At 35.9% G+C, this 25926-nt stretch overlaps 1 pseudogene; it reads left to right on the top strand.

The window, feature by feature from the left end:
- Positions 1-691: 691 nt before the first annotated feature.
- Positions 692-1500, top strand: LOC101682917 (annotated as a pseudogene).
- The last annotated feature ends 24426 nt before the right edge of the window (positions 1501-25926 follow it).

The raw sequence follows: 25926 nt of genomic DNA, 5'->3' as shown, positions 1-25926 counted from the left end.
CTTGAGCATTAAATGTATAAAAACCTTGAGGCTCTTATCCTGGGTGATTAATTCTTCAGGCTCCTTCAGATCACCCTGTGGGAGCCCAAGCTGGAATGGAGTGTGTTAAATCTGAGATGCTTTGATGTTGTTGCTTTTATTTAGATAGTGAATTATTCAAAGCAGGGAGGATCAATCTAAGAGCTACCAATAGAAATAAAAGAGAATGAACTCAGGAAGAAGAAAGAACTAAAGCACAAAATGTGGGTGTTCAAACAGTTCCATCTGAATGGCAAAATTTAGAATATGTACTATGGGGAATTTGCCACACTGTATCTTTCCAGTTTCAGAAATAATAACTTGATTTTGATTGACATTTTTAAAGGTTTAATGATGAAAATACTTCTACTGAACAACCTTGTTTTTCTTCACTCATACTTCACAGGCCTCCAGAGTCTTCCTTTGTACAGAAATTAACTACTCCAAATATTTCCAGAATATGATTAATAAGTAAGTTAATTCCTCCAACCAATGAACATGGTAAGTATTAAAAACAATCATTGTTACTTATTATTTTTCTTTGGATATGCAGAGATATCTGAGGACTAATTAAACTCAACAACAAATGTGATATGCTTATATTTTCCATATGATTAGCATATAACATGGATTATTTTTAATAATCTTAATTTTTGATATTAGGAGACCAGGCATGCCCCAAGCTCCAGAGTCAGATGAACCAGCCCCTTCTCCTGGCCCTGGGGCTACCTTTATAGATGAAATCCCAGAGGAAACTGATGGGGATGGAGATGGAGAATAGACAAAAAGCTTGGGCTGAGGAAGGAGAGCTCAAGAGTCAGGACATCTCAGATTTAACAGCAGTTAAAAGGGGAGACTCATCATTATTACTCTTGCAGCCAAAAAAATGAAAATAGATATCAAAGAAAAAAAAGAAAAGAAGCAAAAAGTGAAGATGAGTTTTAAAAGATGTAAATCCTGGTTTATTCTTTTTCTGAAGAGCAGTTGAACCTTTATGAAATATATCACCAGTCAGCTTTCCCCATGGCAGCTATAAAAAGGCTGATCCAGAGACACCTGAGTGGCTCAGTTGGTTAAGAGTCTGCCTTTGGTTCAGATTCTGATCCTGGGGTCCTGGGATCCAGTCCCCTTGAACTCCCAACCCCAGGATCCTGGCTCAGCAGGGAATCTGCTTCTCTTCTCCCTCCTGCTTGCTCTCTGTCTCTTGCTCTCTCTCTCTCAAATGAATGAAATAGTTAAAATGAATGAGTGAATGAACGGCTGATCCAGTCCATCACTGGCACCTGTGTCTCAAAATGTTTTTATTGCTATGTCTGATACTTCCAGGGTTTTCATCGAGGAGGTGGTAGAAGCAGCAATGGATATGTGGGAGAAGTGGGGAGAAAATGTCACCATTACAACCCAAACATATGAGGGAAGCTGTTCAGAGGTTAAAGCAAAGGGGCAAATCCCAACTCAAAGCACAAAAAAACTATCTTCTAGACCAAAGCCTACAAAGGCTACATACTGAAGGAAGAAATACTGGTTCCAGGCTCCTTCCTACTGCATGAGACTTTTGCTCTGGTACTTTAATATCTCAGCCCTGTAAGAATTCCATGACGGTTTTAATGTCTTACTCAGAACTCTGACATTCATCATATCTAAAAAAGCATGCAGCCTCTTTCATACTTGCCTTTACTAAATATTGGGACCTCTTTGGGCATCTTGAGGCATTTAATGGTCTCTTGGTTATCTGGAAGAAAAAAGGTGCATGGGCCTTAAGCACCTTCTAGACAGGGAAGCAGCTTTCAGAGAAAAAACATTTCACAGAGAGCTTTGGCAGCTTCACGTTGTAGCATGAAGTTGTTATGACTTAGGTTATTTCTTCCAACTAACTTTAAGTAGATGAAACAACCAGAAACTTTGACTTGTGATATTCTATAATGAAGAACATGGTAATAGAAAGACTAGTGGAAAACTTTATCCCTGTAATCATTTAAAGTTCTCTTATGGATTTTAGTGAGTGATCATAAAACTTGTTTTCCAACTTGCAAATAAATAAATAAAAACTAAGAAATAATATGAATAATATTCATTATGTGTCACATATCATTTTGAAGTACCTGTTTTATGTAAACTGTATCACAAAAAAGTAATCAGATTTTTTCAAGTTCCCTTTACTACCTCAAAATTTTATACAAAAACTTTATTTGGTTTGATACTCCTTCTCACTTGTATCTCTCTTTTTTTCTCTTTTTCCCTCTCTCAGGTATGTAAAAATTCATCTGACAGGAGAAAGCAGTAACCTTCATTTTTCATACAAGGACAATAATGCAAATCTATACCCTCTATAGATTTAAAACTTCATTTTAATGTAAATTACTTTCTATCTTCCACTGCTTTCTGCCACATATAGTGTGAATGGTTCATTAATGTGTAGTGAAAAACATATGCCAAATTGGGATTCATGCAAATCACCAACCCTATACAAAAAGAAAAATTTGTATCCATAAAAATCTAACAATTTCTCCAAGATTCAATTTATATTTAACCTTGAAACTCTACTCCTGTGGTCTTCAAAAAAGCCATCAGGAAGAGGTTATGATTTTTGCCCTCTCTAATAAAAATTAATTTCATGCTTTTTATCTGGTCTCCTAAACACATAAGGGAATATAGTTTGCAAAAACAGGCTTATGGCAAGAATTAGCTTTTGTCTCTGGTTTAACGCAAAATATATCAACTAAGTGAGCCACATATTATCAGCCCAACTATTACAACTATATAGGAGCTCTTCTGCCTCAGTGAAGTTCCAAAACTAAAAAAGAACCAGAAAAAAACAACAAATGAACCTGTATGTATAGGGATGTATATGTATTAATATGTGTTTATGATGTTTACCCTGATATTTGTAATTCTGATCCAATGCCACAGAGTTCCCCCTTGTTTTCCATATTTTCTATTTGCATCTCTATGCTATCTGCACCCCACCAAAACACACATCCAGACACTCAGCTCCAAGAGCAGGAAGTATCACTCAGAGAAACACTTGCCATCTCCACTACCAGCTCCAGAGCGCTGACTCAAGATATTTTGTATGGGGGAAGAACAGACTATAGAACAGATGGCTGCTGATCGCTTCCCAGAGGAACTGACTTCATTTGCAACTGCATATGGAGAAGTTTAAATCTGAGGGTGCTCTCAAAAATAATGGAGGTTGCAGTTGAATAAAATAAAACCTCATTTAAAATGGAGATAGGAAGCCAGAAGGGGGAGCTCCTATGCCATACCATTCCTTGTAGTCCTTTGCAGAACCAACAGAAAGAGGCACACTTTGCATTTCAAAAACAGAGAAGCCTATATTTTACTAACCTGGAGGAGGAGAAAAAAGAAGAAAGATTTTCTGTTTACCCAGCAACAGTCCAGCCAATGAGAGACTTACACAACTTAACCAATGAAAAACCATTACACTTCAAACTCCCAGTTTACTCCAACTGACGTTCAATTACAACAGCCCCTCTTAACTCCCCTTTCCTCTACAAGAGAGAATTCCCCTCCTTGCTCTTTTAACCTGCCTGTGTTTTGCCATAGCTTGCAGGTCCATAACTACAATTCCTCTATTATACCTGAAGAAAGCCATTTTGCTGGTAAAATAACTGGTTGTTTTATTTTTAAGATGAACATGGTGTATTATAAAAAAAAAAAAAAAGATAAACATGGTGAAAGAAAATTCAAAGATGAAAACATTCATGAAGATACAGCCTAGATCATAGATCCTATCGCACAGGAGATAACTGGGAAATAAGACAGTTAGGAAAAATTCTTCTAGGGTCAGAATAAATATCAAACACTGACCTCAGAAACTATTCCATCCACAGAAGGAGTCGTGATTTGATTTGTTAGTTGGTAGAGGAATGTATGCTCCAGGGTATTGTAAACAAAGCAATCAGCTGGAAATCAGTGGAGTATAACAGGTGGGTGGGGTTAAAAAAAAAAAAAAAAAGAGGGAAAGAGAGTTCTACCAATCCCATTGTTACCAGGATGACTGTGGGCATATCCAAACCTATGCCTCCATGAAAAGCAACTTCAGAGGTTTAAAATTGGGAGGTGGGGGCAACAGACTACATTAATATAATCCTGCCACTTACTAAACAAATGAACAAGTAAATAACAGTATGAGCCCTGGAAACAGAGGAGGAGGAGAATACCCAGAATTGTTACCTAAATTGTTATCTAAAATATTTAGTTTCCAAAAAGGAATTATGAGGCATGCAAAGAAACAAACAAAAAATATGACCCAAACACTGGGGGGCAAAACTGCCTATGAAAGTGACCAGACCTCAGATTTAACAGGAAAATATTTCAAAGTAGTCATTGTAAATTTGTTTGCAGAACTAAAAGAAAGTATGATTAAAGAAATAAAAAGATGTATAATGATAATGTTGCATCAAATAAAGAATATCAATATCAATACAGAGATTGAAATTATAAAAATAAATACAATAACCAAATGGAAATTATAGAGCTAGAAAGTACAATAACTAATATAAAAAAGAATCACTGGAACTCAACAGATAGGAAATGACAGAAGAAAGAATTAACAAACTTGAAAATAGTTGACAGAAATTATGCAAGACTAACCAGAGAGGGAAAAAAAAAATGAAGACAAATGAACAGACTCAGAGAAATGTGGAACAACATTAAGAACATTAAAATATATATAAAAATATCTGAGTAGAGAAAAAATGTTCAAAGAAATAATGGTTAAAAACTTCTCAAATTTATTGAAAAACTATAGCCTACACATCTAGAAAAGTCAACATTCTCCAAGTGGAAACACAAGGATCCACAAACAGACATACCCTACTAAAAATGCTGACAAAGAGAAAATCTTGGTAACAGCAAGAGAAAAAAATAACATCACTTAAATGAAACTCCAATAAGATTAACAGCTAAAGATCTCAGCAGAAATCAAAAGGCAGGGGCGCCTGGGTGGCTCAGTGGGTTAAGCCGCTGCCTTCGGCTCAGGTCATGATCTCAGGGTCCTGGGAACGAGGCCCGCAATGGGCTCTCTGCTCAGCAGGGAGCCTGCTTCCCTCTCTCTCTCTCTCTCTGCCTGCCTCTCCATCTACTTGTGATTTCTGTCTGTCAAATAAATAAATAAAATCTTTAAAAAAAAAAAAAGAAATCAAAAGGCACAGTGGTTAACATATTCAGTGTTCAAGGAAGAAAAGTCAACTAAGAATTCCATATCTGGCAAAACGATTATTGTCAAATGAAGGTGAAATGAAGACTTTCCATATTAAAAAAAAAAAAAAGCAAAAAACAAAACAGAATGTTTATTTCTAGCAGAACTTCCTTGCTGAAAGCAAGTAATCCCAGATGGTAATTCACATTCATACAAACCAAGAGTAATAGTAGATTTAATTATATAATAATAAAAGACATTACTACTGCATATTTTTTCAACTTTCTTCTTATTCTTTCTCTTCTTTGCTCTCTTAACTGATTTTAAAAATCAATTGTTCATACATATGTGATTTATATATTATCTATAATTGTCATATATATATTTTTTTCTAATAACAGTACAAAGGAGGTAGGAAAGAGTAAAGATGTAATAGGTTAAAGGTCTAACTAAGATGCTAAAGTTCTTATTACTACAAAGTATTTTGGAGTCTGTATAACATGTATACAATGAAACATGTATATAACATGTATAATGTGTGTACCAATAATACCACAAAAAGGGAAGAAAAGGAATCAAGTTATACAGGTATAGTATTTTCTATATATTTCTGGAATTAAGCTAGCATAACCTGAAGCTGAATCTTTTGAGTTTAAATATATATATATATATATATATATATATATATATATATATATATCCATATCCCTAGAGCTATCACTAAAACTCAAAAAGTATAGTGAGAAAATCAAAATCAATAATGAAGTTTAAATATTATATTAAAAAATATTCAATAAATGCAAAAGAAAGCAATAAAAAAGAAATAAAAGAACAAGAAGACATGAGACATACAGAAAACAAAACTTTAAATAGCAGGCATAAATGCAACTGTAACAATAATAACACTGAATGTGACTGGATTAAACAAGCCAATCAAAAAGTACAGATTGGGAGCACCTGGGTGGCTCAGTGGGTTAAGACTCTGCCTTTAGCTCAGGTCACGATCCCAGGGTCCTAGGATCGAGCCCTGTGTTGGGCCCTCTGCTCAGCAGGGAGCCTTCTTCCCTTCCTCTCTCTCTGCCTGCCTCTCTGCCTACTTGTGATCTCTGTCTGTCAAATAAATAAATAAAATCTTTAAAAAATAAAAAAGTACAGATTGTCAGACTGTATTTAAAAAAAAAAAGATTCAATTATATGTTGTCTACAGGAGAACCACTTTAAATTCAAAGACATAAAAGTAAAATGATGGGAAAAAATACATCATGCCAAGGGCAATCCACAGAATAAATGGAGTAGCTCTATACTCATATTAAACAAAACAGACATTAAAATATGTTACTAGAGATAAAGAGAGATATTTTATAATGATAAAAGGCTCAATCTATCAGGAATATATAATGATTATCAATGTATATGCACCTAATTACAGAGCATCAAAATATATAAGGCAAAAACTGACAGAAATGAAGAGAGAAATAGACAATTCAATAATAACAGTTGAAGACTTCAATATCCTGCCTTCAATAATAATAAAGACAACTAAAGAGAAAATCAACAAAAAGACAGATTTGAACAATACTATAAAACAACTAGATCTTGGGGCACCTGGCTGGCTCAGTCTTTTAAGCATCTGCCTTTGGCTCAGATCATGATCCCAGGGTCTTGGAATAGAGCCCTACAACAGGCTCAGCAGGAAGTCTGCTCAGCAGGAAGTCTGCTTCTCCCTCTCCCAATCCCCATGCTTGTGTTCCCTCTCTCACTATCTCTCCGTCAAATAAATAAACAAAATCTTAAAACAAAAACTAGATCTAAAAAACTAGTGGTAGAACACTCTATCCAACAGCAGAATATATACTTTTCTCAAGTGCACATGAAACATTCTCAAGACTAGACCATATGCTATGTCATAAAAGAAACTTCAGTGCATTTAAAAGGGTAGAATTAATACTAAATATATGCCCTCAACACAATGAAATAAAATAAAAAATCATTAAAAATAATTAAGGAAACTCACAAAAATATGAAAATAAAAAAAATTCTCAAACAACCAATAGGTCAAAGAAGAAATTAAGTAAATCCAAAAATACCCTGCAATGAATGAAAATAAAGGCATAACACATCAAAACTTAGGGGATGCAGCTAAAGGAATTCTTAGAGGAAAATTTACAGCTGTAAATGCCTATTTTTTTTAAAAAAGAAATAACAAATATCTCAAATCAAAAATCTAAACTTCTAATTTTACATATTGGGGAGGGGAGAGAAAACTGAACCTAAAGCAGGCAAGAGAAAAGTCAAAAGATTAGAATGTAAATTAATGAAACAGAGTATAGACTATCAGTTTCCTTAAATAGATCAACAAAAAAACTAACCAACCTTTGCCTAGTTTTGGCAAGAGGAAAAGAGCAAAGATTCAAATTGCTAGAATCAGAATTGAAAGAGCAGACATCACATAAACACCAACCTTAACATAAATAAAAAGGAGTATGAAGGAACACTATGAACAGCTGCACACCAACAAATTAGATGACTTAGAAGAAACAGAGAAAATCTTAGAAAGACATGCACTGCTAAGATTGACACAAGAAGAAATAGACAATCAGAATAGATCTATAAAAAATGAAGAGACTGAAAACTATAATAATAAAAAAAAAAACTAGTCATAAATAAGCCCAAGCCAATACAGCTAATTTCTACCAAACATTCAAAGAAGAATACCAATTCTTCACTCTGAGATCAGAAGAGGAGGTAGCATTCCCCAGCTTATTTTAAAGGGATCACCCTGATACTAAAATTAGGCAAAGAAAGCAGAAAAAAAGAAGAAACAAAGAGTACACAAGAGAAGAAACCACAAGCCACTGCTTCTTATGAATATAGATGTACAATCCTCATGATACTAGCAAACTGATTCCAACAACATATGAGAAGAATTATATACTAAGGTCAAGTGGATTTATCCCATCACGGTAGATTGGTTTAACATCTGAAAATTAATTAATGTAATATGTAATATTAATAGAATGTTTAAAAAAACACAATAATTTTAATAGAGAAAAAGTATTTGACAAAATCCAATACCCTTAGATGATAACAACATGCTACAAACTTGGAATAGAAAGGAACTTCCTCAACCTGATAAACAGCTAGAAAAAAAACAGTTAACCTCATACTTAATGATGAAAGACCTGAATATTTATCCCCACAATCAGGCACAAGACAAAGTAACCACTCTTGCCACCTCTTTTTTTTTAATTAAATTAATTTATTTATTTTCAGAAAAACAGTATTCATTATTTTTTCACCACACCCAGTGCTCCATGCAATCTGTGCCCTCTATAATACCCACCACCTGGTACCCCAACCTCCCACCCCCCCACCACTTCAAACCCCTCAGTTGTTTTTCAGAGTCCAAAGTCTCTCATGGTTCACCTCTCCTTCCAATTTACCCCAACTCCCTTCTCCTCTCTAAGACCCCTTGTCCTCCATGATATTTGTTATGCTCCACAAATAAGTGAAACCATATGAGAGTTGACTCTCTCTGCTTGACTTATTTCACTCAGCATAATCTCTTCCAGTCCGGTCCATGTTGCTACAAAAGTTGGGTATTCATCCTTTCTGATGGAGGCATAATACTCCATAGTGTATATGGACCACATCTTCCTTATCTATTCGTCCGTTGAAGGGCATCTTGGTTCTTTCCATAGTTTGGCGACCATGGCAATTGCTGCTATAAACATTGGGGTACAGATGGCGCTTCTTTTCACAACATCTGTATCTTTGGGGTAAATACCCAGGAGTGCAATGGCAGGGTCATAGGGAAGTTCTATTTTTAATTTCTTGAGGAATCTCCACACGGTTCTCCAAAGTGGCTGCACCAACTTGCATTCCCACCAACAGTGGAAGAGGGTTCCCCTTTCTCCACATCCTCTCCAACACATGTTGTTTCCTGTTTTGTTATTTTTGGCCATTCTAACTGGTATAAGGTGATATCTCAATGTGGTTTTAATTTGAATCTCCCTGAGGGCTAGTGATGATGAACATTTTTTCATGTGTTTGATGGCCATTTGTATGTCTTCATTGGAGAAATGTCTGTTCGTATCTTCTGCCCATTTTTGCCACCTCTTTTTAACATAATACTAGAAGTTCTCACAGGTCGAAAAATAAATAAACATCATCCAGGTTGCAAAGGAAGAAGTAAAACAATAACTATTCATAAGTGGATTAATCTTATACAGAGAAAATCCTAAAGAACCCACTAAAAAACTATTAGAATAGACACATTCAACAAGTTTGCAGGCTATGGTACCAATATGCAAAAGTCAACTATATTTCTACATATTTGCAACAGATAATTTGCAAGCAAAAATTCCATTTGCAAAAACATCAAAAGGAATGAAATAAATTTAACCAAAGAAACTCAAATCTTACTTCTGAAAACTATCAAGCATTGTTGAAAGAAAGTAATGAAGATCTAAATAATTGGGAAAGTCATCCATGTTCATGGATCAGAACACATTGCCGAGAAGGCAACACACCCCAAACTGATCTATAGATTTAGTGAAATTCCTATGAAAATACCAGCTGATTTTTCTTTTAGAAATTAACAAGCTGATTCTAGAGTTCATATGAAATTGCAAGGAGTCCAGAAAAGCCAAAACAAAACTAAAAGAAAATAGGAAGAAGGAGGATTCATACTTAATAATTTCAAGATTAACAGTGCAACAGTACAATATAAGGATAGACATTAAGGATAGACATACAGATCAATAGAATAGAAAGGAAAATCCAAAAATAACCCCAAACACCTATGGTAAATTGATTTTTTACAAAAGTATCAAGACCATTCAATGGGAAAGAATAGTCTTCAGCAAATAGTTCTGGCACAACCAGATAGCCACAGGCAAAAGAATAAAGTTGGACCCCTACCTTATACTATGTACAAAAATTAACTCTTTTCTGGCATGAAAAGAATAAGATTACATTGAATCATAATTTTTAACAGTTTACTATAGTTGAGAGTAGTTCCCAAGTCCTTACTTCTGCAATAAAATGTATATAATCTTTTCAAATGTGGCAGTTTATAAAAAATAAAAGATATAAGCAATTTACTAGGGTAGAGTCTCAGTGAGTTTTTCGGAAAAGTGTGATATTCCCTTAAACTAATAGGTTCTTAGTTATCAGGAGCTTAGTATTTTGTACATAATTAAGGCAGCACTGAGATATTACTGCATGTTAAACAACAGGAAAAAAACAGCTAGTTTTATAAATTCAAACCTACAAAGTTTCATTGCTTTGTAGGTTTGAAGCTTTATAAATACAAACCTACAAAATTTTAATGCAATAATGGAAACTTTTTCAATCATTTTGGCAAGGTCATCTCTCACACAATGGGTTCTGGAGTTAGACTTTCTGAATGCAAATCATACTTCCATTATTTTGTTAGCTGAATAGTCAGGAAAGTTTTCTCTTCAGAAAATGGGTATAAATGTCATAATAATTCCTACTTCATTAAGTTACCAATAGAATAAAATTATTGGCACATATTAAATGCTCAATGAATAATCCCAAATTGATACTTTTCTCAGTTTCTTTAAGGTTCACCAGAGAAAAATAATTTTCTATATCCTTATATTAAGTCTGATCTAACCCAGAATTTCATTATGACTAATTTCAATTAATGAACACAAGGCACAAACATGTTTTCTCTGAAATTTTAGTTCTTTTGCTGGTTTATCTGTTATGTGGAAGGTGATAAAAGACTTAGATTGCAATTTCTCTTGAGTCATAAAATTCCTTTTTATGGGGAGTCATTCAACAAATAAAATTTGAGCACCTACTGTGGTAAAGGTTCCATGCAAAGTCTTATTACAGGTTACCACAATTTTAAGGCTATAGATGTACAGTTTTAATGGTTCTGGTGTTTAAAATAATATTAACAAGTAACCTCCAACAAAAGTACTTACAATAATAAGGAAAAGAAAAATGTGAATTGGAAACATAAATTATGCATTGTAAGAAAGTGAGCCCAAAGAAACAGATTGTTCCATAAACCAGGAATGAAACATTCTGGTCAATGCACCAAGTTATTCCAAAAAGATTATCTCCTAGTGCCATTAAATAAATCTTATTGGCCTTTAAATGAAGTTCTGCCGTTCTCCATACTATAATTAACATTTCTCAGGCAATATTTTTCCAATCATTATCTTCTCCATTGTTATCATCATCATTATTATCATTGTTAAAATCATCACTATCACCACCAGCCAAATATTTTAGAAATTCAAAATTTCTCCATATCCAAAATATATTTTGTTCACAGATATAAAAAGTGTAATAATTCAAGTCATTCACTGACAGAAAGAAAATGTCAAAAAGTATTTAGACTGTACTTCTCTTATGTATTTTAGTCCTCAAATCAAGCCTCTTAAATAACCTACCTATGTAGTCAGCTTGAAAATGACAAATTAAAATGTCAAACACTTCAGATGGTCATCATAAACTATGCACAAATATTCCTGGTCTAATGTTTCTAGGTCAAAGATAAGATTGTTCACCCCTTCCCTCTGCTGTCAACTTCAATGTGGTAATAATTTACTTGTGCCAATGAAAGGTGAGTGAAAACTTCCAGGCAGAAAGGTTTATTATAAGCCAGCATGGGATTCAACATATTTTTTTCCCTACTACCAAGGCCAGTGATTCTCTATTCTGCCTCAAAGTCAGACTATAGGTAATTCATTTATGCAGTCAATGTTAAATCAAAAGATTTTATTAAAATTAGCTAAAATGAAACCAAATAGATCTCCCATTTTAACAAACATAAAAGTCTACAACTCACAGAAAAATAGAACACAATTTTTAAACCAAACTACAGACACTGCTAAAACAAGTGATTCAGAAAGTTTGAAAATAAAAGAATAGTGAAAGGTATAAACCACACAATGCAGGAAAAAAGAAAAGATAGGGATTGATATAACTATCAGATGAGTCAAATGAAGTATTCCAGCCAGTGTATTAAAAGTCCAAAAAAAAAAAAAAGTTAAAAAGGATACTTCATAAGTCTAACGAATACAAATCACACTGCATATATTAAAGTTACCAACTTTTATATATCTCATAATATGACCACCTTTTAAAGCACAAAATATTATAGGAGATACAAAGAAAAATTTGAAATATATTAATAGCAGAACATTATTAGGCCACATACACAAAAAAACAGTATTAAAAACCAGAAAGAATACAGACAATACTCTCTGATCAAAACATAGAAAAATAGGGGTGCCTGGGTGGCATAGTCAGATTGATGGAGCAACTGACTCTTGGTTTCAGCTCGGGTTCTTGATCTCAGGGTTGAAATCGAGCTCTATGGTGGGCTGCACACTCAACACAGAGTCTTCTAAAGACAGTCTCTCCCTCTCCTCTTCCTTCTGCCCCTCCACCCCATGCACTCTCTCTCTCTCAAATAAATATATCTTTAAAAATTAAATAGAAAATACCTTTAAATTCAAAAACAAAAGTCCTTCTCACTTAGAAATTTAAAAAACAAAACCCTCCAATCTTATGGCAAAGGTGTAAATATATTTATTTGATGTTTTATTAATAACTGCATATTAATGATTACATATTGTCAATTCATTTTTCTCTTTTTATTAGATTTTTTAAAGTTATTTACTGAGAAAGAGAGAGAGCATGTATACACATTAGCGGATGGAGGGTCAGAGGGAGAGGCAGAGAGAGAATTCCAAGCAGACCCTGCTCCTAGTGTGAGTGTGACATGGGGCTCCATCACACAACCTCGAGATCACTGCCCTAGCCAAAATCAAGACTCTGACACTCAGCCAACTGAGCCACCTATGTGCCCCAGTTCATTTGTATTCTTATATTTTATGTTATAGTTGTACATTTTTATTATTTATATTAGCATACCTTATTTTATTAACCTATAATGTATTATTTGTTTCAGGGGTATAGGTCTGTGATTCATCAGTCTTACACAATTCATAGCACATAACTTCTCCAATGTCCATCACCCAGGCACCCCATCCTCCCTATCCCTCTCCTCTCTACCAACCCTCAGTTTGCATATCTTATTTTAATATCTTCTTAAGATAACATATATTAATCATTATAATTACTATATACATTAAGCCAGTAGAATAAAACTTGGGACAATTATTTTATTACTTTGAAGTTTTTTTTAAAAAAAGACTTTTCTAATTTATTCATTTTTAGAGAGAGAGAGTGAACAGGGTAAGGAGGGAGAGAGGAAGAGAGAGACTCTCAAGGAGGCTCCTTGCCCAGTGCAAACCCGGGGCAGGGCTTGATCTCAAGACACTGAGATTACGACCTGAGTCAAAACCAAATGTGGGATGATTAACCCACTGAGACACCCAGGCACCCTTCTAGGCAATATTCTAACTTGTACTCAAAGTTCAGAAGCCATAGAAAATAAGATTAACGTATTTTATTACATAAAAATTATAATTAAAAACAAATCTGCAAAATAAATAAACATCCTAAGTCAAGAGACAGATGAAAAAGTTATATATCAGAAATAAAATACTAATCTTTCTGTTATAGAAAGAGTTCTTAAGAAAGTTTATAAGAGGGACCACCTGGATGGCTCAGTCAGTTAAGTGGCTGGAGTCAGCTCAGGTCATGATTTTGGGGTCCTGGGATCGAGTCCCACATCAGGCTCTCTGCTAAATGGGGAGCCAACTTCTCCCTCTCCCTCTGCATGCTGCTCCCTTGCTTGTGCTCTCTCTCTTTCTCTCACTCTTGCTTTCTGCTAAATAAATAAATAAAATCTTTTTATAAGAAAAAATAATGACCCCATAGAAAAATGAGCATAGTATATGCATAAATGGTTCACAGAAAAAGAAATAAGGAAATACAAATGGCCTCTAAATATCTGAAAAGAGTTTTGTGGCTTTCTTAAGAGAAATGCAGATTAAAATCCCATTGATACGATTTTTATCCAGATACCTCAAATATCTACTAAAAAAAAAAAATTCCCAACACACTGTGTTAAGATGCTCATAAATATCTGCTGAGACCACCAATTAGCTTAACCTATAAAGAGGAATTTGGCAAGATCTTTCAAAATTATAAATTACCTGGATTCAATTTTATAGAATTTATCTAAAGATATAATTGTACACAAGCAAAATGATATGTATTGTTATCCATTACAGTATTGTAATTGCATAAAATTAGCAACCACACAGATTGCCTTCAATGAGAAACTATTTAAATTGATAGAATCATACACTGAAATGCTATGCAGTTATTTCTAAAAGGGAAGAAGGGAAAAGACAAGGAATCTCTGAGTTTCATATGGAAATATACAATATATAGTATACATTGTTAAATGAATAAAACAAGGTGTTACGTTTCAAATCATATGAAAGGAGGGTGAGGATAAAAATAAAATATAATACATATTTGCTTACAATTGCATTAAAAATTCTGGAAGTAGGAGGGAGGAGTCAAGATGGCGGAGAAGTATAGCAGGCTGAGACTACGTCAGCTAGCAGGAGATCAGCTAGATAGCTTATCTAAAGATTGCAAACACCTGAAAATCCATCAGCAGATTGAAGAGAAGAAGAACAGCAATTCTGGAAACAGAAAAACAACCACTTTCTGAAAGGTAGGACTGGTGGAGACGTGAATCCAAAGCAATGGGAAGATAGATCCCGGGGGGAGGGGCCGGCTCCCGGCATGCGGCGGAGCAATGGAGCACAAAATCAGGACTTTTAAAAGTCTGTTCCACTGGGGACATCGCTCCAGAGGCTAAACCGGGCGAAGCCCACGCGGGGTCAGCGTGGCCTCAGGTCCCGCAGGGTCACAGAAGGATCGGGGGTGTCTGAGTGTCGCAGAGCTTGCGGGTATTGGAACGGGAAAGCCTGCTACAGAGACAGAGCGGACAGTAAGCTCACAGCTCAGTGTTACCTTGAACCAGCCACAGGCTTGGTGAGCTCGGAGCGCGGCCAGAGGTCAGACAGATGGGAGTAACTGGGCGCTGTTCTCTGAGAGTGCACTGAGGAGTGGGGCCCCGGCTCTTGGCTCCTCCAGGCCGGAGACCAAGAGGCCGCCATTTGTATTACCGTCCTCCGGAACTCTACAGAAAGCGCTCAGGGAACAAAAGCTCCTGAAAGCAAACCCGAGCGGATTACTCAGCCCGGCCTCTGGTAAGGGTGGTGCAAGTCCGCCTGGGGCAAAGACACTTGAGAATCACTACACCAGGCCCCTCCCCCAGAAGATCAACAAGAAATCCAGCCGAGACCAAGTTCACCTACCAAGGAGTGCAGTTTCAATACCAAGGAGAGCAGCAGAATTCCAGAGGAGGAGAAAGCAAAGCACAGAACTCATGGCTTTCTCCCTGTGATTTCTTTTAGTCTTGCAGATAATTTAATTCTTTTCTTTTTCATTTTTTGGTTTTTTTTCTCGCCTTCTAGTAAATTTTTTTTAACTTTTACCCTTTTCTTTTTTTAACGTTTTTTTAACTAGTTTATCTAATATATATATTTTTTCTTTTTTATATTTTTCTTTATTTGTTTTCTTTTTTTTAAATTCTTTTCTTTTCTTTTCTTTTTTTTTTCTTTCTTCCTTTTGGAACCTCTTTCTATCCCCTTTTTCCCCCCTCACGATTTGAGATCTATTCTAATTTGGTTAAAGCATATTTTCCTGGGGTTGTTGCCACCCTTTTAGTATTTTACTTGCCCCTTCATATACTCTTATCTGGACAAAATGACAAGATGGAAAAATTCACCACACAAAAAAGAACAAGAGGCAGTACTGAAGGCTAGGGACCTAATCAATACAGGTAATATGTCAGATCTAGAGTTTAGAATGACAATTTTCAAGGTTCTAGCTGGGCTCAAAAAAGGCATGGAAGATATTAGAGAAACCCTCTCGGGAGATATAAAAGCCCTTTCTGGAGAAATAAAAGAACTAAAATCTAACCAAGGTGAAATCAAAAAAGCTATTAATGAGGTGCAATCAAAAATGGAGGCTCTCACTGCGAGGATAAATGAGGCAGAAGAAAGAATTAGTGATATAAAAGACCAAATGACAGAGAATAAAGAAACTGAGCAAAAGAGAGACAAACAGCAACTGGACCATGAGGGGAGAATTCAAGAGATAAGTGACACCATAAGACGAAACAACATTAGAATAATTGAGGTTCCAGAAGAAGAAGAAAGAGAGAGGGGAGCAGAAGGTATACTGGAGAGAATTATTGGGGAGAATTTCCCCAATATAGAAAAGGGAATGAGCATCAAAATTCAGGAGGTTCAGAGAACGCCCCTCAAAATCAATAAGAATAGGCCCACACCCCGTCACCTAATAGTAAAATTTACAAGTCTCAGTGACAAAGAGAAAATCCTGAAAGCAGCCCGGGAAAAGAAGTCTGTAACATACAATGGTAAAAATATTAGATTGGCAGCTGACTTATCCACAGAGACCTGGCAGGCCAGAAAGAGCTGGCATGATATTTTCAGAACACTAAACGAGAAAAACATGCAGCCAAGAATACTATATCCAGCTAGGCTATCATTGAAAATAGAAGGAGAGATTAAAAGCTTCCAGGACAAACAAAAACTGAAAGAATTTGCAAACACCAAATCAGCTCTACAGGAAATATTGAAAGGGGTCCTCTAAGCAAAGAGAGAGCCTACAAGTGGTAGATCAGAAAGGAACAGAGACCATATACAGTAACAGTCACATTACAGGCAATACAATGGCACTAAATTCATATCTCTCAATAGTTACCCTGAATGTGAATGGGCTAAATGCCCCTGTCAAAAGACACAGGGTATCAGAATGGATAAAAAAACAAAACCCATCTATATGTTGCCTCCAAGAAACTCATTTTAAGCCCAAAGACACCTCCAGATTTAAAGTGAAGGGTGGAAAAGAATTTACCATGCTAATGGACATCAGAAGAAAGCAGGAGTGGCAATCCTTATATCAGATCAATTAGATTTTAAGCCAAATACTATAATAAGAGATGAGGAAGGACACTATATCATACTCAAAGGGTATGTCCAACAAGAAGATCTAACAATTTTAAATATCTATGCCCCCAACGTGGGAGCAGCAAATTATATAAACCAATTAATAACAAAATCAAAGAAACACATCAACAATAATACAATAATAGTAGGGGACTTTAACACTCCCCTCACTGAAATGGACAGATCATCCAAGCAAAAGATCAGCAAGGAAATAAAGGCCTTAAACGACACACTGGACCAGATGGACAACACAGATATATTCAGAACATTTCATCCCAAAGCAACAGAATACACATTCTTCTCTAGTGTACATGGAACATTCTCCAGAATAGATCACATCCTCGGTCCTAAATCAGGACTCAACCGGTATCAAAAGATTGGGATCATTCCCTGCATATTTTCAGACCACAATGCTCTAAAGCTAGAACTCAACCACAAAAGGAAGTTTGGAAAGAACCCAAATACATGGAGACTAAACAGCATCCTTCTAAAGAATGAATGGGTCAACCGGGAAATTAAAGAAGAATTGAAAAAAATCATGGAAATAAATGATAATGAAAATACAACAGTTCAAAATCTGTGGGACACAACAAAGGCAGTCCTGAGAGGAAAAAATATAGTGGCACAAGCCTTTCTCTAGAAACAAGAAAGGTCTCAGGTACACAACCTAACCCTACACCTAAAGGAGCTGGAGAAAGAACAAGAAAGAAACCCTAAGCCCAGCAGGAGAAGAGAAATCATAAAGATCAGAGCAGAAATCAATGAAATAGAAACCAAAAAAACAATAGAACAAATCAATGAAACTAGGAGCTGGTTCTTTGAAAGAATCAATAAAATTGATAAACCCCTGGCCCGACTTATCAAAAAGAAAAGAGAAAGGACCCAAATAAAGAAAATCAGGAATAAAAGAGGAGAGATCACAACTAACACCAAAGAAATACAAACTATTATAAGAACATACTATGAGCAACTCTCCGCCAACAAATTTGACAATCTGGAAGAAATGGATGCATTCCTAGAAACATATAAACTACCACAACTGAACCAGGAAGAAATAGAAAGCCTGAACAGACCCATAACCAGTAAGGAGATTGAAACAGTCATTAAAAATCTCCAAACAAACAAAAGCCCAGAGCCAGACGGCTTCCCGGGGGAATTCTACCAAACATTTAAAGAAGAACTAATTCCTATTCTCCTGAAACTGTTCCAAAAAATAGAAATGGAAGGAAAACTTCCAAACTCATTTTATGAGGCCAGCATCACCTTGATCCCAAAACCAGACAAGGATCCCATCAAAAAAGAGAGCTATAGATCAATATCCTTGTTGAACACAGATGCAAAAATTCTCACCAAAATACTAGCCAATAGTATTCAACAGTACCATAAAAGGATTATTCACCACGACCAAGTGGGATTTATTCCAGGGCTGCAAGGTTGGTTCAACATCCGCAAATCAGTCAATGTGATACAACACATCAATAAAAGAAAGAACAAGAAACATATGATACTCTCAATAGATGCTGAAAAAGCATTTGACAAAGTACAGCATCCCTTCCTGATCAAAACTCTTCAAAGTGTAGGGATAGAGGGCACATACCTCAATATCATCAAAGCCATCTATGAAAAACCCACCGCAAATATCATTCTCAATGGAGAAAAACTGAAAGCTTTTCCACTAAGGTCAGGAACACGGCAGGGATGTCCATTATCACCACTGCTATTCAACATAGTACTAGAGGTCCTAGCCTCAGCAATCAGACAACAAAAGGAAATTAAAGGCATCCAAATCGGCAAAGAAGAAGTCAAATTATCACTCTTCGCAGATGATATGATACTATATGTGGAAAACCCAAAAGATTCCACTCCAAAACTGCTAGAACTTATACAGGAATTCAGTAAAGTGTCAGGATATAAAATCAATGCACAGAAATCAGTTGCATTTCTCTACACCAACAGCAAGACAGAAGAAAGAGAAATTAAGGAGTCAATCCCATTTACAATTGCACCCAAAACCATAAGATACCTAGGAATAAACCTAACCACAGAGACACAGAATCTATACTCAGAAAACTATAAAGTACTCATGAAAGAAATTGAGAAATGGAAAAATGTTCCATGCTCCTGGATTGGAAGAATAAATATTGTGAAAATGTCTATGCTACCTAAAGCAATCTACACATTTAATGCAATTCCTATCAAAGTACCATCCATCTTTTTCAAAGAAATGGAACAAATAATTCTAAAATTTATATGGAACCAGAAAAGACCTCGAATAGCCAAAGGGATATTGAAAAAGAAAGCCAAAGTTGGTGGCATCACAATTCCGGACTTCAAGCTCTATTACAAAGCTGTCATCATCAAGACAGCATGGTACTGGCACAAAAACAGACACATAGATCAATGGAACAGAATAGAGAGCCCAGAAATAGACCCTCAACTCTATGGTCAACTCATCTTCAACAAAGCAGGAAAGAATGTACAATGGAAAAAAGACAGCCTCTTCAATAAATGGTGCTGAGAAAATTGGACAGCCACATGCAGGAAAATGAAATTGGACCATTTCCTTACACCACACACAAAAATAAACTCAAAATGGATGAAGGACCTCAATGTGAGAAAGGAATCCATCAAAATCCTTGAGGAGAACACAGGCAGCAACCTCTTCGACCTCAGCCGCAGCAAAATCTTCCTAGGAACAATGCCAAAGGCAAGGGAAGCAAGGGCAAAAATGAACTATTGGGATTTCATCAAGATCAAAAGCTTTTGCACAGCAAAGGAAACAGTTAACAAAATCAAAAGACAACTGACAGAATGGGAGAAGATATTTGCAAACGACATATCAGATAAAGGACTAGTGTCCAAAATCTATAAAGAACTTAGCAAACTCAACACCCAAAGAACAAATAATCCAATCAAGAAATGGGCAGAGGACATGAACAGACATTTCTGCAAAGCAGACATCCAGATGGCCAACAGACACATGAAAAAGTGCTCCATATCACTCGACATCAGGGAAATACAAATCAAAATCACAATGAGATATCACCTCACACCAGTCAGAATGTCTAAAATCAACAAGTCAGGAAATGACAGAGGCTGGTGAGGATGCGGAGAAAGGGGAACCCTCCTACACTGTTGGTGGGAATGCAAGCTGGTGCAGCCACTCTGGAAAACAGCATGGAGGTTCCTCAAAATGTTGAAAATAAAACTGCCCTATGACCCAGCAATTGCACTACTGGGTATTTACCCTAAAGATACAAACATAGTGATCCAAAGGGGCATGTGCACCCAAATGTTCATAGCAGCAATGTCCACAATAGCCAAACTATGGAAAGAACCTAGATGTCCATCAACAGATGAATGGATCAAGAAGATGTGGTATATATACACAATGGAATACTATGCAGCCATCAAAAGAAATGAAATCTTGCCATTTGCGACAACATGGATGGAACTAGAGCGTATCATGCTTAGCGAAATAAGTCAAGCAGAGAAAGACAACTATCCTATGATCTCCCTGATATGAGGAAGTGGTGATGCAACATGGGGCTTAAGTGGGTAGGAGAAGAATCAATGAAACAAGATGGGATTGGGAGGGAGACAAACCATAAGTGACTCTTAATCTCACAAAACAAACTGAGGGTTGCTGGGGGGAGGGGAGGTGGTAGAAGGGGGGTGGGGTTATGGACATTGGGGAGGGTATGTGCTTTGGTGAGTGCTGTGAAGTGTGTAAACCTGGTGATTCACAGACCTGTACCCCTGGGGATAAAAATATATGTTTATAAAAAATAAAAAATTTAAAAGAAAATAAAAATAAAAAATAAAAAAATTGTGGAAGTATAAGAAATTAATAAAAAGGACTAAGAATAGGAGACAAGACAGTTATGTTTTACTATATGTCTTTTTAAGTTGTTTAATTTTTTTAAACAAGTAAATTTTTAAATGGGGGAAAATTCAATAAGTTATATATTTCATTGAGCTAAAATAATTGTCATTGCCAAAGAGGCTTTACAATCCAAGCTTTTTCTTTTTCTTTTTTTTTTTTTTTTTTGCATACTTATTTTTGGTTTGATCCTCCACTTCAAATTTTCACAAAACTATATAACTCTCCCTATCGAAAGTAAATGTCCTAATTTCCCCTTTTGATCTCCAGATTTTGGAAAACAACATCTCCACCTCAAAGCCCCTGCAGTGACGAATGCTATCAACCTTATGTGTATTTGACATGCATCGAAGTCTCAGCCAGGAAGTTAATCTGAAATGGCTCTATATTTGTAGAGGGGACAGGCAAAGCATTTCTAAAAAGGTCTAGGATGTGGTTTTATGTTTTTGACATCAGCCCACCAGGTTTGCCTGTCAGGGGTAATGTGTGTGAAAACGTTTTATCCGGTTCTGACATTCTCAAAGTTATTTTATCAGTAGTCCCTCTGGAGGACCAAATGAAAGCTTGTTCAACTAGAACTTGAGGCAATGACAGTAGCAAGCCTCTGGCAATTCCTGCTCTCGGAGTGTTAAAGGTCACTGTTTAAATTTATAACATATTATCTAACATTAACACTTCTGCTGATGTATTCTCAAAAAATTTCCACTTTGATCTGCCTGAATTAAAGTCTGTTTCACAGTCTGCGTTCTTCAACACATCCCTTCACAAGTACAGACTGCACGGTCAATTCATTGGAATATTTGTGCAGACACATCCACAGGTTGTGAATTTGTTGGTCCTTTGGTTCTGAGCACAGGTGACATGCCAGACTTCAAAGAAAAGATTATTTTTGTTGTGACTCTAATTATAACTGACTTGGTGGTTTTTGTCCTAACTGCTCATACACGGCATTTTATAAAGAAATGTGTCAATGTAAAGAAAGCACAACTACACACACCATTAACACTATCAGCAGCATTAATATGATGGTTTCTTTTCATTCAAAAACAGAGAGAAGTAGCAGAGCATACACAATCTCTTAAATTCTTGTTTGTTCCGCAGAGGTAGCTGAGTTTAGGACAGGCAGAACTATATTGCACTGCAACATGGAAAAGCTCCAGAGAAGGAATTAGCTTCCCACCCCTTTGCATACAGGAAAAGAGGAGGAAACAGTACTGCAGGCAACACGTAGGTTACCATACCAATAGGGGCTTCCTGATAAGAGAAGCGATCCTATTAGAAATGATGGGGTAGGGGACAGGCTCTTCGCCTCTAGCATCTACCTTCTTCTTGTACTAACTCAGAGCTGCTGAGCCAAGTTTCGTGCTTAACTACCAAGAGATGGGAAGAAAGGCACTTCTGTGGCTATCTAGGACCATTTTCTCTCCTCAAAATGCCTGGAGCATATTAACTATATTGTATGCAGAAAGCACTGTATAGGCAGTTGTGAGAAATGTGGACATCTTAGTCAGGGCCTAGCCCTTCTCTGCTGTCCACCTTCACAGCTCAGAGCCTTGACTCTCAGACTGGGAATACCTTCTGTTCTTCCCACATGAAGCCCTCCTTTCAAATTGGGCAGGAAACATGTTTCTAACTGCTCAGCACAATGTCCTAGACCCAAGAGGCATTCAGTAATGCTTATTATTGGTTATGAAGAAAGTACTCACTTATATAAAGCTCAATGGATAATTATTTCAATGCTCTTCTCAGTCACCTTTCAATTAATAACACTGTTCAAGTTTCAAATTTTTGAAAAAAGAGCATTCGATTTGGCACCATTTAGAAAAGGAGAAGTGGCAAATACCAATACCAATTCTGGAGGAATTCTTATGTATTTGCATACAAATGGAATAATAATGCATACTATTTCTTCTGCTTTTACTTATGTTGGGAAATAGTAACTTTATGTGAATTAGTGGCTTAGTCTGCTCCAGTAACTGATTCTCTATAAATACAAATAATATTATAGTCTTTACCTAATATTTTACAAGAAACAGTGGGAGAAAACTCACCTATTAAATGGGTCGGGATGCTTTCCTATTAGTTAAAGCAACCCTTGGTAACAGTAACAATGTGCTTTGTTTCTAGACTGTTATTTGGTGTTTTATTATTACTTGCCAATGTGATAAAGCAGTTGGGTGTGCTAGCTCTGCTTTAGCACATTTATTGCATTATTATTCATCAAGAAAACAGAACTTTCTCTGCAGGCAAATGATTGTATCTGTGTATTTTCTTTATCGGGATACTTAACTTGGATCTATTTTAAGATATAATCTAAATGTGGTTTTTAAAACATAGTCTAAATATAATTCTATATTTGCCCACTAAATTTTTAAATAACACTTACATTACAAATATATACATATATGCTCAAATATACACCCATGTACACATACATATATATGCACATACACATGTATAATCTCTCTATATATACATACACACCCATATTTGTAAACATGTATATACATTCAAAAGAGAGACACCATGAAAGACTGTCAACTAGTTTTGTAGTTAGACTGATCAAGCCTTAAGTTTGAGTTTTATTATACACACTAGTTAGGACAACTTGGGAGAATTACTTAACCTTTCTCAGGCTATTTGCTCATTTATAAAATTGGGACAAGTATTCACCTAAAGATATTTGAGAAGATTAATGCAATGGAATGAAATGTCTAATATAAAGTGCTTAGCATAGGTCAGGATGGCATCTGTCTGGGGCAACAATCAATAAGGAACACTAAAACGACCCTAGAATATATTGGAAATATGGGATAAATTAAATCCAGACTCCAAAAAAAGGTTCTTGATGTAACTGAACGCTTGTGGTATTCCAGTTCCCACAGAAGTAGACAGTGCCCTCAAGTGGAAATTCTAAAAAGTACTCCTTAGAGAACGGTCCCCTTTTGAGCCAGATGAAAATGGCATAGCACAAGGGGAAAGACACCCCAGGATGGAAAGTCAACAGCTGACAAGGCCTCAGGCGTCAGATTGGAAAATTTGAAGCACAGGGCTGTATGGCCTAGTGCTGTTTTCCAGGAACAAATGACTAGTTTTATCATCTAAATTGTAATTCTTTTTTTTTTTTATTTGAAGATTTTATTTATTTATTTGAGAGAGCAAGCAAGCAGTGCTTATTTATTTGAGGAGCAGTGAGAGGGAGAACCAGACTCCCCACTGAGCAGGGAGCCCAATGTGGGGCTCCATCCCAGGACTCTGAGATCATGACCTGAGCTAAAGGTAGACACTTAACCTACTGAGCCAACATAGGTTTCATTTGCGGGTTTAATGTTGTTCCTTGTTCAAGTGACTCAGATGTGTTATTTACGATTTTTTTTTTTTTTAATCTACCTCCCTCCACACATAACAACTCTCTGAGCTAGGTGGTATTATTACCATGTCAATTGTCAGACAAGGCAACTGGAACGTTAAAAAGTCATTATGTTGCCCAAGACAGGTCAAACAAGAAGTAACAAAATCAAGAATCGGGCCTTAGAATCTTGCTCTTAGTTTTGACATCACCCAATTAGCTTTACAGTTCAAAAAATCAGAAAAGAAAGCTGGAGAAATAATTAAATCCCCCAAACAATAGGAAATGTTTTGCTAACAGAAAAGACAGAAGAAAGAAATTTCAAATACAGTCTAAACAATACGGGAAGCTTCCCTGCCACAGTCCATGAGAGGTGTTTCTTTCCCCATGATATGAACAAAAGACTGAAACAGACACAACTGCAAACAAGTTCAAAGCTGTGGTAATTAGTTTATGGAAGAAGTCTCCTACTTGGAAGATAAGAATTCCATTTTTATTGACCAGAAACAAGTTTCTAACTGCCAAAATTAAATAAATACTAAGTATGTATTTTAAAAAATTAGATTTAAAGGACTACATATTAGTAGTCTGTGCCTTACATTCCTATTTGGGGCCCGCCAGGTGTTCAGTGAATGTTCATTTTCTGTCACCCTGCTTTTCCCCCAAGATCATTTCTGCATTTATCTACATAGCCCAGAATATTGTTTTGTACATGTTGCTTATTGAATTTAAAAATCAACTAACACTTATGCATGAATTAATAACCATTTTCTGGCTGCTCAGTTTCTGAACTCCTGGGATGTATTTAATACTCTTTTGCTATGGAGGGAAAAGACAGGGGGGAAATACTTCTTGCTTGTTTAGATCCACTACCAGAGAAACAGTGGAAGTAGAAAAAGCACAAAAGTAATTCCTTAACTTCCATCATGAGCTCAGTCTACAGAATTAAAATTATTGATCTCATGATAACCCTAATCACTCTCCTATATCTGAAAAAGTATTTTTCTATTGCATGAATAAAGTGTTCTTCCTTTTTGTTATTTTTTAGAAGTTTTAAAGCCCAGAAAATTGAAAAAAAAAAAGAAAGAAAAATAACACAATGTAACTAAGACTGAATTAAGCAAAACTGTCATTTTGTTGTATATAAGTTAAGAAATAAAACAATACAGATTACATTCAAGTGCCTACATTACACTTCCCACTCCCATTTCCCTCCAAACCTGGTTACAAATAACTAACATGACTAGTTTACTATAACTGATCTGTTTGTAATTTTATTGCATATCTATCTATAAATAATACATAGCATATATTATAGTTTTAGTTTAATTTTCACAAATGGAATTATTCCACTCATAATCATAATAAATGTATTTCATACCTAATCATTTCATGAGTTTTCTTTAATTCAATATTTTTTAACATTTTATTTATTTGAGAGGGAGAAAGTGCTCAGAAGTAAGCAGAAGCAGGGGGAGGGGCAGAGGAAGAGGGAGAA

The sequence above is a fragment of the Mustela putorius genome, unplaced genomic scaffold, assembly GCF_011764305.1.
Source record: "Mustela putorius furo isolate JIRA1106 unplaced genomic scaffold, ASM1176430v1.1 tig00000421_pilon_pilon_pilon, whole genome shotgun sequence".
Classification (NCBI taxonomy): domain Eukaryota; kingdom Metazoa; phylum Chordata; class Mammalia; order Carnivora; family Mustelidae; genus Mustela; species Mustela putorius.
Note: the sequence above shows the minus strand (reverse complement) of the source record. Positions and strands in the feature narration are given on the sequence as shown.